Source organism: Pelodiscus sinensis, chromosome 5, assembly GCF_049634645.1.
Source record: "Pelodiscus sinensis isolate JC-2024 chromosome 5, ASM4963464v1, whole genome shotgun sequence".
Lineage (NCBI taxonomy): Eukaryota > Metazoa > Chordata > Testudines > Trionychidae > Pelodiscus > Pelodiscus sinensis.
In genome coordinates this window covers 84,833,451-84,847,003 of record NC_134715.1, presented here as the reverse complement: position 1 = coordinate 84,847,003, position 13,553 = coordinate 84,833,451, and the positions used below count along the sequence as shown (strand labels likewise).

Genomic DNA, 13,553 nt, shown 5'->3' with positions numbered 1-13,553 from the left:
AGCATAAGCTTTCGTGGGCAAAGACCCACTTCGTCAGATGCATGTAGTGGAAATTTCCAGAGGCAGGAATAAATATGCAGGCCAGGATCAGGCTGGAGATGACCAGGTGGATCCAATCAAGGAGGATGAGGCCCACTTCTAGCAGCTGATCTGGAGGTGTGAATTCCAAGAGAATAGAAGCTGCTTTTGTAGTTAGCAAGCCATTCACAGTCTTTGTTTAATCCAGAGTTGATTGTGTCAAACTTAAAGATGAACTGTAGCTCAGCAGTTTCTCTTTGAAGTCTGGTCCTGAAGTTTTTTTGCTGCAGGATGGCTACTTTTAGATCTGCAATTGTGTGTCCAGGCAGATTGAAGTGTTCCCCTACAGGTTTTTGTATGTTGCCATTCCTAATATCAGATTTGTGTCCATTGATTCTTTTACGTAGGGACTGTCCTGTTTGGCCGATGTATATAGCAGTGGGGCATTGTTGGCACATGATGGCATATATTACGTTGGTGGATGTGCAGGAGAATGTACCAGTGACAGTATGGCTGATCTGGTTAGGTCCTGTGATGGTGTTGCTGGTGTATATATGTGGGCAGAGCTGGCACCGAGGTTTGTTGCAAAGATTGGTTCCTGAGTTCGAGTTATTATGGTGCGGTGTGTAGTTGCTGGTGAGAATATGCTTCAGGTTGGCGGGTTGTCTGTGGGCAAGGACCGGCCTACCTCCCAAGGCCTGTGAGAGCGAGGGATCATTGTCCAGGATGGGCTGAAGATCACTAATGATCACAAATGCATTTGAAGCTATAACTGAAAATCCCATTTAGGGAGTTCATTATTCTTGAGTTCATTTTATGACTGCATTATTTGAATTTCCTAGGCTTCCTAAAAAAAAAAAACCCGTCTCAAAGCAATATTCATGCTTTCTAACTTGTGACCAATCTCTCCTACCACTCTGACTACATCAACATGTCCAAAAGTCCCTTTACTGTCTTCCTGTATCTTTCTGAATGAAGGCCAAACTCTTCAACCCACTTCCAAGGCCTGTGTACCTGTACATTAATGCACACCAACTGCAATGTAAGTTCTAGTGTACACCAGTGTCTCACACAGTACCTGGACCATGTGGACCCTGCTAGTGTACACAAAAAGTTTCCTAATGCATGTTAACATAGTCTTGTTTCAAACAGTACTGCATAACAAAGAATGCATACAAGCAATGTTCAACAGGCCAATTAGTGGGCAACATGTTGATGAACACTAGAATTTACACCTCAGCTAGTTGGCACCAACACAATGTAAACAAGCCGAATCTCTACTTAGCTCTTTTTCTACCTACATCTTTTACCACTTATCCAATTCTTACCTTGTAACATCTTTTCACCCAACTTTCCAGTGATGTTTCCTATAGTAGGAATGAAATCCCTTTTCCTGTCAAGACTCCTCAGTCTGCTCCTTTAAATCCCTCTTCCACTTGTTCTGCCTTGCTTTGCATGGTCTTCCATTTATACATTCTTCTCCTTTGCCAGTAGGGATGTAAAATCCTGATTGATTAGTTAACCCATTAAATGTTAGGTTAACCCAGCATTTAACCAAGTGGGATCCCACACGGGGGACCACTACAGTCCAGCTGGAGCAGATTCCAGCTCTTTGGGGCCCCTGTTAACATCTGGTGGGGTGGGATGCCAGCTGGAAACCCTACGCAGAGGTCAGGCAGGGCTGCTCATGGGGGAATCAGTTAACCTTTATCCAGTAAGGTCGATGCTTACCAGATAACTGGTTACCCATTCACATCCCTATTTTCCACCTTCTCTATCTCAAAATGACAACTTGTATGATTCACTCACTAACATTTAAATTCTTTCTTCCTCCTATTTTCTTAGGCTCTCTTCTTCAATTTCTGTTTTTGTCAAATGTAGATGGCAAGCTCGAGACAGGGACCATGCTTTAAAATCTCTAATGCACCATGCAAAGTCATGGAAACAAATATCTACTACATATTTGTGAGAGTTTGTGTGTCTGTCTATCCTTCTGTGAATCTGTTTCTTCAAGAACTTCTCCTAAATTACAAGAGCTAGGACCACTAAATTTGGTATGCAGCTTCCTCTCGTCATAACTTAAAGTAAGGTAAGGGTTTGGTTGTGTCAGGACAAGGGGATTTGCCCAGACTACAATTTTTACTCATAACACACAAAGAGGAGAGGGGCAGGAGTCTGCTAGCAGGCACAGATATACTATAAAATGACCACAGAGGGGTTGGCGCACCAGTAAGGGAGTGACTAGCTGCGGGGAGGGCTCTGTGTGTTGCCAGCCACTGTACGTAGGTAAAGTTCCTATGCTAGTGAACTGCCACCCCAGCCTGTCTCAGGGAGCCTCTGCTGCCCCCACAAGCCACCACTGCTGCATCCAGCATATACCCCATCACCCTAGCCAGACCGAAGGATCAGCCAGACTCCTTCATCCTAGGGAATGTTAGATATTGTGTAATTGAATTGTTGTGTAACCACGTGAAATCTTAGCAGTTACACGACTATTTGATAATCCCCAGGAGCAGAGCCAGGAGCCACTGTGCTCTCAGCCCCATTCCTGCGGAGTCCCTACTACCTTGCACTGCTGCATCTATCAGAGGCAGCAGTGCAGGGTGACAGGAGGAAGCTGGTCAGTGAGGGGAGCCAGTTTAAACACAGAGATAGCAGTGGAGGATTCTACAGAGGCAGAAGTTTGGGGTGGCATCTGTCTGCTTCGGGGTAGCTCCCTGCCTCCAGCCCATGCTGCTGCCTCTGATAGAAGCAGCAGTGTGGAGTGGGGCAGGCAGCACTGGGGAGCTGGTGCGGGGGAACCAGCTTTTAGTCGGCTACAGCCAGCACAGGCTCCTGCCTTGTCTCCCCTCCCCCGCTGCCTCCGTAGGAAGCCGGGGGGAGGAAGAGCGAGAGCAGGTGGGTCCACAGGAACCGATATACGCAGGGAGCTAGCTCGAAAGCCAACTCCCTGTATGTATCCGCTCCAGCCTGCCTCCTTTACCCTCTGCATTGCTGCCTCTCTACCAGAGGCAGCAGTCTAGGGGTGGTGCAGGCAGGCAGATCCAGTATCCGTGGGGAGCCAACTCCTAAGCCAGCTCCTCACAGGCACTGGCTCCTGCTTCCCGCAGCAAAGGGAGGGAGGATGTGTGTAGCTGACAAGATTAATCGATAAGCTTATGCTTCATCTACTGCATCCCTCATGCCCTGATATGAGCCCACACACACCACCCAACCCCCTCCCCCTGCACTGATTCCAGCACCACCCCCGAAACCCAGCACTCTGCCTTGAGCCCCTCCTTATCCCCTAAGCCTGAGTCCTGAACTCCCATACCCTCAGCCCCCTGCACTGAGCCCCCCTACACTCCCAAGCCCCTGCACCAACCCTGCACCCCTCACATACCCAGCCCACTGCCATAAGCCCTCCTTAAGGACCAACCAACAGTGGGTAAATGTGCTAGTTTAATAATAAAGAGAGATATAAAAAAGTCAGTTATTTTAAGACTTTTTTTTTTAAAACAGAAAAAAGTATCATTTTCAATTCAAAAGAAATGGTTCCAACTTTGCAAAAATATTCTCCTGTAGCCCAACTGCAGTTGTCACAAAAATTTCAGACCAAAAGAATATTTTTTAGCAAAATTACTGAAAATGATAAAACCCTACTTCTCATCACAAAGCAGAACCTTAGCTTCTATCTCAACCACTGAGCTGTTACCAGCAGCTCAGTTATTTTATGGCTTTTTCTATACTTCTCAATTTAAAATATTGCCCTGCAGTAGCACTTTAATGTGGCAGTGTGATCACTACACCAGCACTGGGAGAGAGTTCTCCCAGCACTCTAGGTAATACACCTCCACAAGGGGAGTAGCTATAAAAGCACTGGGAACCTGTTCATGGCCGCTGGAGGGGGGAGGGAAGGGGCTGTAACTACCCTGAGCGAAAAAGTTAAAGTGTCATAAAGTGACAGTCTAGACAAGCCCTTTATTAAAATGATGCTATAATCAGATCCACAAACTGCACAGAAGAATGCAGAGATATCATACATTTAAGATAAAATGGTATTTCAAATGCCAATCTGAGACAAAAATAAACTTACACAACCTTGCAATTAGAAAAACTAATACAGTAAAACCTGTGTTATCCAGCATGCTCGGGGATTAGGGCATTCTGGTTATCTAAAAATTCAAGTTATCTGAGGGTCCCATCAACCTAGGAAAAACCAATGGACAAAAATAATAAAACTCAAGTTTTTAATATTGGTAGTTTTGTAGTGTGAGGCAGTTGGTCTTGCATTTCTATTTTGAGTTAAAGATGATTAGTACTTCTTAAATAAAAAATTGTTAAGCCAATCATGGTAAACCAAGCCAGGTCTGTGTGCCTGAAGATGTGATAATATTGTGGCCAGGGGCAATGCCGATTAACAAAGTTTTCTGGTTAGAGTGCCAGATAACAAAGCTTCCACTGTACCACCAATTCTGAATATGGCAAGAGCCTCTTGGGGAAAAAAAATTAAAAAGGGGGGGGGGGGAGAGAGAGACATTGTGTGCTCTAACACAGTAACGCCAGCCCCTCTCACACCCTGATCACAATTTTGAGGTAATTCATGACCTTCCATACAATTTCCATAACCTGATGTGGCTCTTGGGCCAAAAAGCTTGCCCACCATTAGTCTAAAGAGACTGAGACTCCATGATTAGGCTTTTATAATGATACAGGAGTTCACATTTGTTACTTACCTTGTTAAAAATTAAGTATGAAAGATACCTCATACTGATGGTATCTGCTCTTAGGCAGACACTTGCAGTCATGAACCACTCCAGGGATCACAACAGTTACATTTCAATCTAAAAGTTTATTTTAAAATCTGAAGTGTTCAGTGGTCATTTATTTTAATGTGCAAAGCCTTTTTTTAAAAAGTGTGTTTTGTGACTAGTCAGATACAGGATATGGACTCATGAGTCAAAAATGTGTTGCTTTTTTATTAGAAAAGCAAGACATTTATAAATGTACTAATTTTTCTAAATACAATAAATGCACCAAAAACATCACATTAATCATAATACACGAAGTAAATGCAGAGTGTTAGAATAAAGGCGGGGGAGGGGAAGTGACATACCGTATTTTCCGGCGTATAAGGCGACTGGGCGTATAAGACGACCCCCTAATTTTCTAGTTAAAACATAGGTTTTCGCCTATACTTGCCATATAAGACTAACCCCCCTTAAGAGGCCAACCGACAGCGCCCCAGCTGCTCTGCCCCAGGGTCCACAACAAAAGCCTGGTCTGCTGGGGGGGGAGGGGCGCGCACTAGCTGCGCCCCCCCCCCCCCCCCCCAGCAAACCAGGGACACGGGGAGCAAAGCCGCAGCAGTAGCGGGGTCCCGCTGAATTTCTGAAAATGAATATTACTGAATTTCTTAAAATGAATTTGAAAAATAAAAATAGACAGACAACTCGGGACGTAGAAAAGTCTAGGAAGAACATTCAGGTTCAGTACACTAACTTTACCTGACAAACTGAGCATTAAATTCCATCTCTCCAAATCGTTAGCCACTTGGGCAATAACCGTTTCTATATTTCTCTTATGGATGCCCTGAACATTTTTGGGAACCAATATTCCAAAATATTTCAGATAAGAGGACTGCCAATAAAAACTCCAAACTGAGAACAGGCCTTTGTGGGTATATTGCTAATGTCAAAGGCTGTGTCTAAACTACATCCCTTTTTCAATAAAGGGATGTAGATTAGGCACGTCGATATTGCAAATGAAGCTGGGATTTAAATATCCCATGCTTCATTTGCATAATGGCATAATGCCGCTTTTTTCCGTAACATGGCTTTTTTGGAACCCCTCTTTCCCCTGCAAAAAAGGCAATTTAGAAGGGTCATTTTCGACAGAATTGCCCCATTTCGAAAGATCCTGTACTCATTTTTTTTTTAGGAGTACAGGATCTTTCGAAATGGGGCATTTCTGTCAAAAATGCCCAGTCTAAACTGACTTTTTCCCCAAAAAAGCCCCGTTTAGAAAAAAGTGGCAGCTGCCATTATGCAAATGAAGTGCGGGATATGTAAATCCTGGCTTCATTTGCAATATCGACGTGCCTAATCTACATCCCTTTATCGAAAAAGGGATGTAGTTCAGACACAGCCTAAGATCCCTGATTTACCCCCAATTAATTTTATATCTAAAGAGGTATTCAAACTTATTAGAAGTAGTTAAAAGGTAAAGCCATATCATCAAACATATTAATTGTTTCGGGGTGGCAGATGATCTTGTGGTTATATATGTCAATAGCTGAAGTTTTTATAGCTATATTAAACAGAGGAGAAAAAGGTGTCAGCCCTGTCTCATACCACCTCTAATGGAAATGGCATGCAAATAATACCACAGGGTAGTTAAAGTATAAAAGCCTAATTCAAGCAAATTACAGTATTTACAAAATCCAAATTTTGCTACCACGTAAAAAAGACTACCTGCATAACCTGATATTAAAACCTTTACAGCATCTGTAAAAATGACAACAAAAAATTCTAAAGAACTCTTAGAAGTGGTCCTATTGACAAACATTATCTGAACCATGTCAATTATGAAGGAAGCCTTCCTGATGTGTAAAATGTGAGAGAGAATTTTGTCCAAATTTCCTTACCATCATAATTACTTTTAAAATTGCCATATAATCAAGGTCTTTCCCAGGTTTAGGAATAACAAATTATCACATCTCGTAGAGTAGGTACAAGAATTTACTCCTTCTTGATCTCACTGAACATATTCAATAACTTAAATCTTAAAGTTTCAGAGAATTTTTTGTAAAATACCATTGGAAACCAATTTGTACTGGGAGTCTTTCAGACCTTTGTGTTTTTATAGCTCGAGTCAGTTGTGATTTCTAAAAGGGGCATCCAAAAGTTCTGTCTGAAAGTCAGATCTGTGGGAGAGACAATGCATTGAAAAAAATGCATCTAGGGCATCTTTATTGATTCCCACATTAGATAAATATAGTTTTGAATAAAACTGTTGACATGGTTTATTAATATCTGGCTGCTGCACACTATCTCGCATAAGTTATTTTACATCTGTTAGCCTTTCGTTTGAAGCAGACTTTCTTGCCAGATGCCCAGTAGTTTGACTTCAAAAAGAATAAAGCCAACTCAATCCTTTGGGACAGAAGGCTGGAGCACAGCGGGAACCAAGAATCAGCTGTCCCAGCTTGCACCGGGTCCCCCTGCACTGTACTTCTGATATTTAAATATATGAAGAGCCAGCAATCTCTTAGAGTACGTCTAGACTACCGCGTTTTGTCGACGGAACTTTTGTCGACAGATACTATCGACAAAACTTCCGTCGACAATTTGCGTCCAGTCATCTGGAGTTCTGTTGACAAAGCAAGCCGCTTTGTCGACAGAACTCTGTAGTCTGGACACAACGTTACAGGCAATAACACCTTCTGTCGACAGAAGTCTGTCGACAGAAGGTGTTTTGCCTCGTAAAATGAGGTATACCAGCATCGACAAAACCGCGGAGTTCTGTCGACGTTATGTCGACAGAACTCCGCGGTAGTGTAGACGCTGGTATTGTTTTGTCGACAAAAGTCCACTTTTATCGACAAAACTAGGTAGTCTAGACACACCCTTAGTGTCTGGAACTAGGCACGAGCTGGGAATCAGATGATTCCTGGCTTGCGCCCGGTCCCCGCTATCCCCCTGCTTCCTGCAGAGATGGTGCTGGGGAGGAACCAGCTTTTAAGCTGTCTCCTGCTTCCCCCCTTGCTGCCTCTAACTTGGACTTGTCGACTGTTTGATAAGCTTTTGCTTATCGGATAGTCGACTAGTTGCTTACATCACTACTCTGGTCATAAATCAGCACGCACCTTTTAAGCCTAAATCACATATGTATGTATGTATGTATGAAATACATGAGTATGTATGCTTTTATATGGAGATGGAAAACGTTTATCAAGAGTGCAGCTTTTTTTTTTTTAACATCTCCAACTATGATAAATAGGATGGTGGCCCACATCATTTATACTATATAAAAAAAAATTATGAAAAAAATTGGGTCATCCCGCTTTGGCCTCTACCTATTGGCAAAGATGATTTTAAAATTGCCAATTTCAGTCTTGGGGGTAGTAAATCAGCTCTCACTGTTAGATGCCATGCTCAATGTACTAAAATTCAACTTTTTATGTACTAGCCTACCGATGACCCTCACTTTAGAATTAAACTAGAAATTAAGAAATGAGTAGTCCTGTGGCACATTCTTCTTAAACCCTTGTACTCCAAGTGGAGCATCGGTCATCTACAAGTCTTCTCCACTTCATTCTGTCTTGAGACCAAACTTCTAGCTGACTCCAGGAGTACCCCAGATGTTGTCCTTCAATGTCAATAGATCTTCTACACGTTGTCCAAAGTCTTCCTCTTTTGTGTTTTCTTTGCGAGTTCCATGTGAGAGCTTGACAGACTATGCTGGATGATGGTTTTCTGAGACTGTGGCCTAGTCATCCCCACTTTCTTCTCTTGATTTGAACATCAAGTGGTTCTTGTCCTGCTCTGTTCCAAAGCTCCTCATTTGTGACAAAGTCTTGCCATTTGATGTGAAGGATGTACCTCAAAGGCATCTGTTTATGAATGTCTGTAGCTTGTGATTTGAAGACTTTCTTAGTATGCCAGGTCTCGCATCCATACAAGAGTGCACTCTTCACATCTGTGTTGAAGATTCGCAATTTTGTCTTCGCAGATATTATTTGTGAACTCCATATGGGATGAAGTTTTGATTGCAGCTGTTGCTTTCTCTATCCTAGCACTGATATCCTTGTCTGTTCCTCCTTCTCTGCCCATAATATTCCCCATAATATTCCTTGTCATGGTGAGGTGGCTTGTGTGTCTCAATGACATGGAGAGCTATACCAGTGGGAGCTAAAGCTCCTGGAAGGGTCACCCAAACTGGACAGGTCAAAGGGTAGAGACCAGACAAATTTGGATCATCTCTCCCTGAGGTAAAAGAGGTTGTCTTAGGGTTACAACCCTATCCGTAAAAAAACAAAAAAGTTACAGAAACATCTACAAAGAAACATACAGCTACAATCCCTACAGATCGAATATGAAGCGTGGTAGGGAAAGCCGAAAGGAAGCTGTCACGCAGACGATCCTTCTCTCATCCAGGACAGCCACCCAGTTTGGGACATGGAACATTCAGACCATGTATCAAGCAGGGAAAACAGCACAGATTGCAGTGGAGATGAAACGGTACAAGCTTGCAGTTCTGGGCTTGTGAGAGACAAGATGGACACAATCTGGGCAGCTACGCCTGGCAACAGGTGAAACTCTAAATCTACTCAGGCCTGTGGCACATTAGACTAAAAATATATAGTATCATGAGCTTTTGTGGACAAAATCCACTTCAAATGATGAGCTGCTGATGAGATGATGAAGTGGATTTTACCCACTCATTGTCTTTAAAGTTTCAGACTAACATGACTACCCCTCTTAGAAATTGAAAGGCGTGCACAATCTCTATTCAGTTATCAAGGTTCAAATTCTATCAAAGATATCCTGGAGCATGGCAATATCAAAATTCTTTTAAATAATCCAGAGGCAGGATGTCGCTTCCCAATACATATTCTAAAATAATAGAAAGGAAATTCCTAGCAGAGGAGGTAGCGAGAGGAAACAAAAAGGAGAACTAAATACATGAAACCCCCCCCCACAAAATGGAAAAGATTATGGAAAGAAAACTATATACTGTAAAACCTGTGCTATCCGGCACTTAACTATCCAGAAAACTTCCTAGGGACTTAACTAACCGGCAAATTTCCTAGGGGGTTGGTGCAGCCATGCGGCACAGCACTGTGATCCAACCAGCACAAGGCTGGGCGCAGCCTCACAGCATGTTGCTATAATCCAGCCAGCCGGGAGCTGGGCCGGGCAGCTGGCAGCGCCTGGGTATGGGGGTCGCAGCTCCAAAAAGGTTGCACACCACTGTGCTTGACCTTTCTGGAATTTTTAGATACCTGGCACACTTGGGGATTAGGGCATTCCGGTTAACACTGGCTTTACAGTATTAGTACCATATAAGCAAAGAGAACCAAAAATACACCATCCAAAAATAAAAACATCTAACACCCAGAAGGAGTAGCCAGATCAGGTGAAATTTGGAGCCTCGCAGCCACTGGGGGCTCAAACATTAACACTAGTAATCACCTATTATCAATAGAACCTTCGTAGTGTGTTCTACCTGTAAGTTGTCATTCACAGTTGAACCCTTATACGAAACCCCATGGACCTCATTGAGGCACTGCACAAGAATATCAGCCTACAACCACATAAGCAAAGTTTCAAATAACCACACTTTAACATACTTAAATTACATATAGATATTAAATTAGTCACCAGAGGGAGTTTAAGTAATCCTAAAAAATGTAAACAATTTACAAAAAGTAAAACACAAATATGCATAAAATGACAGAGCTTAAATAAAACATCCATCCTCCATTACATGTAAAGTTGAAATAAGCAATAAGTAAGAAGCAGGTGTGTTATGTTTGAGCCTAGCAGTTAAACACAGGCCTGAAAAAAATTGTTTATGCTATTTTAAAATAATTCAGTCCAATTATTTCCTGAAAAAATGCGCTATTAGAGCACGATCATTTGTTTTCAACAAGGTTCTCAGCAGTTTAAGACCAAGTCCAAGATGCACAATAGCATCACATTTTAAAAAGAACACCTAGTGTTCTAAAATATGAGACTATATATTATTTTTCTTTGAATCTCCATAATGCTAAGTGATCTCAGAAAACAAAATGTTTCGAGTGTTTAACAACAAAAACCTCGAATTAAAATAGCTTTTAAACAAAAATTCTCCTTGCTTTACTTAAAACTCCAGTAAGGAAGCAATGAGAACCGGAAAATGAAACTGATTATAAAATTCACCTAGTATCAATTTCCAAGTTGAAAGAAATGCAGAAAGAATGATAAGCAATTTAGGTACCTGTACTACAGTGCACATGCTTAATTGTTTATATGCATGCCATTCTACTAAAACCAGTGTTTCTACTCAGATGTTTGAAGTTAAGCATGCACCTAAATGCCAGAAGGATGGGTGAATAATTTTCACTTTTAATACTTTTATTAATAAACACTGCTTAGACATCATGCTAAAACTACATTAAACAAAATAAAATGTAGATATTTATTACTGTAGCTTTAACTTTACACTGTTATAACAGGATTTAAACAGCGAATTCTCTGTAGAAATCGATGTACAAACGTTAAGTATTACAATTATAAAATATGTGACTCATGTGGGATTGAGAGATAGATACTGCAAGCTCATGCAGGCAAGTGGCCGCTTCCCGCAGGCCAGCAACTTCATTTTATGGAACTATTGCTTTCCAGGACTAGATGCACGAGTTGCCAAGTGTCAGCTGTCAGGTAACTTCTCACACCAGTGCATTTCATTCTAATTTACCAGCGACACTAAGAACATCACCGCCTTGCCAACAACAGGCCATCGACTACCACCAGCAGCCCGCCGCCTGGTTTTATTGTCCACCGAGCACTGCAGCCAAGAGCGCTCCCGGCGCTACGGCTGTTGCGGACACGAGGGCTCCCCAGCCAGCAGGGTGCTGCGAGGTAACCGCGCTATGCGCGCTGCCCCGCCACACGCCAGGCTGTAAACAACCAGCCCTGGCAGCCGGAGAGCCCAGCCGACAGCCGGGGCAGTGCGGGCAGGGAGCGCCGCTCCCGGCTGCACCGACCGGTCGAGACACCGCCTACGGCTCCAGCCGCGGGAGAAAGAAAACAAGCGGGGTCCCCGCTCCAGCCCAGCCCGGCGCCGAGGCGCCGTTTCCAACCCGCGCCCGGCCAGGTGGGGATCTGGCGGCTCGGAGGGTCCCGCCCCCGCCCTGGGGGCGGCGAATGGAGGCAGCAGGCGGGGCCCAGGCGGGCACCGGGCCAGCCGGGCAGGGCTCCAAACGTGCTGGGAGTTGTGACAGGAGTAAAGTGGGTCACAAGGCCTAGCGGGTCCCTTATGAAACAGCCCCTGCCCTGCCCCGCCAGGCAGCCCCAGCCCGCGCCCGGCCCCAAGGGCAGCCGCTGCCCTGCCCACCCCCCGCCGCTGCCCTGCAGACGGGACCCCGCCAGGACTGTCAAACTTTAATGGTTCCCCAAGCCCCTGCCCGGGATTTGGGGGGCCCCGCCCGGCCACAGCCGCTCCCCCTGCCCCGGCAGCGCGCCCCTTACCCGGCTCCGCGCGCCGCCTGGGGCTACTCGCAGTGTGCGGGACTCTGCTTCCTGCGCCTGGTCCCAACCCCACCGACAGCCCAGCGCCTCCTCCAGCAGCAGCCAGGCCTGTGATTCCCTCGCCGCCAGCACTGCGCATGCGTCGCCAGAGCCTACCGGCAACAGACCGGCTAAGCCCCGCTACATTGCGCGTGCGCCAGTGTATACTACAGGCCGCCGCGGCTGGGCTCGATTCTCCTTCGCAGCTACTGGGCATGCGCAGTCCCCCACGGCGCCTTGTGACTCCTCTCCACTTTAGCGCCTCCCTGCAGCGGCGCCGAGAGCTGCTACGCGCTCGCAGCGGGACCCGGGCTCCCTGACCTCACATCACCCCGCTAGAGAGGCGGGTGGCTCGCGAGGAGAAAATGGCGCCTTTGCGCCGGGCTGCGCACCTAGAGGCAGTGGCTGCAGGCCAGAGGGCGAGGTCCGAGCGGGTCTCAAGAGCTGCCTCGCACGTCACCCTGCCCAGCACCGTTCGCTCCTAGAGGCGGGTCTCCCGGCCGCCCCCGGCTCCCGAGTCAGCGCGTGCGGTCAGGAGAGCGTGAGGCAGCGGAGGGCAGAGCCCCGGTGAGCCCGGCTTAGGGACTGCCCCGCTCTGCGCCCCCGGAGGGGCGGCGGCCACATCTCCGCTGCCGCCCACCAGCGCATCTCGGTGGGAGGAAGAAATGGAGACGGCGCGGGGGACCCGCTGCTTGGCAGAAAACAGCCGGGCACCGCGTAGCCCGGGGCTGGCCCAGAGCCACCTGCAAACCCTCAGCCCTTCACTGCAGCCCTGTCTCTTCCGCCGCCCTCGCTGTGGGAGCCGGGTGCTTCGCTACCGTTAATAAACCTCCCCTCACATCAGCCTTGGGTGAGAAGCATCATTTTATCCGGAGGTGCAGTGACTCTCACCGCCATGGCAGGGCGGGAGGCGCAGAAGGAAACTACAAGCTGCGCTAAGAAGGTGCGCATGCCCAATAAGGAGAGGGGTTTTTTTTTGACAACGTTAATCACCGCAGTTACCCTGCCAAGAGAGAACTGATATAACAACATTTTATACGGTAGATGATAATACGGCAGGTCTTTCCCTATAAAACAGCTACATTAATGTAAAGTACCTATATATAGGTATAACCAAGCCCCTGGTGGGAAACAGCAGGGAGTTGTACTGCTTCCAGTGTACCAATATAGTTAAGTGCTACAATTTGTGTGTATAGTCTGAGACCTAAGCAACTTGCTCACCCACAATCAGGAAGTCTATGGCATAGTAGGGCATTGGGCTCCAGGCACCTGACTCCTAAA

At 45.7% G+C, this 13,553-nt stretch overlaps 1 protein-coding gene across 5 annotated transcripts in view; it reads right to left on the bottom strand.

The window, feature by feature from the left end:
• CLOCK (clock circadian regulator) overlaps positions 1-13,158 on the bottom strand; it is a 103,213-nt gene extending 90,055 nt beyond the window's left edge. For 4 of the 5 annotated variants that reach the window (XM_025179943.2, XM_006113487.4, XM_075930395.1 and 1 more), the window contains exon 1: positions 12,234-13,157. The gene's annotated coding sequence lies outside the window, so the exon portion shown is untranslated. Of the gene's footprint in view, positions 1-12,233 lie in introns of all 5 variants that reach the window. The other variant, XM_006113488.4, reaches the window with a different exon arrangement.
• Positions 13,159-13,553: the final 395 nt, after the last annotated feature.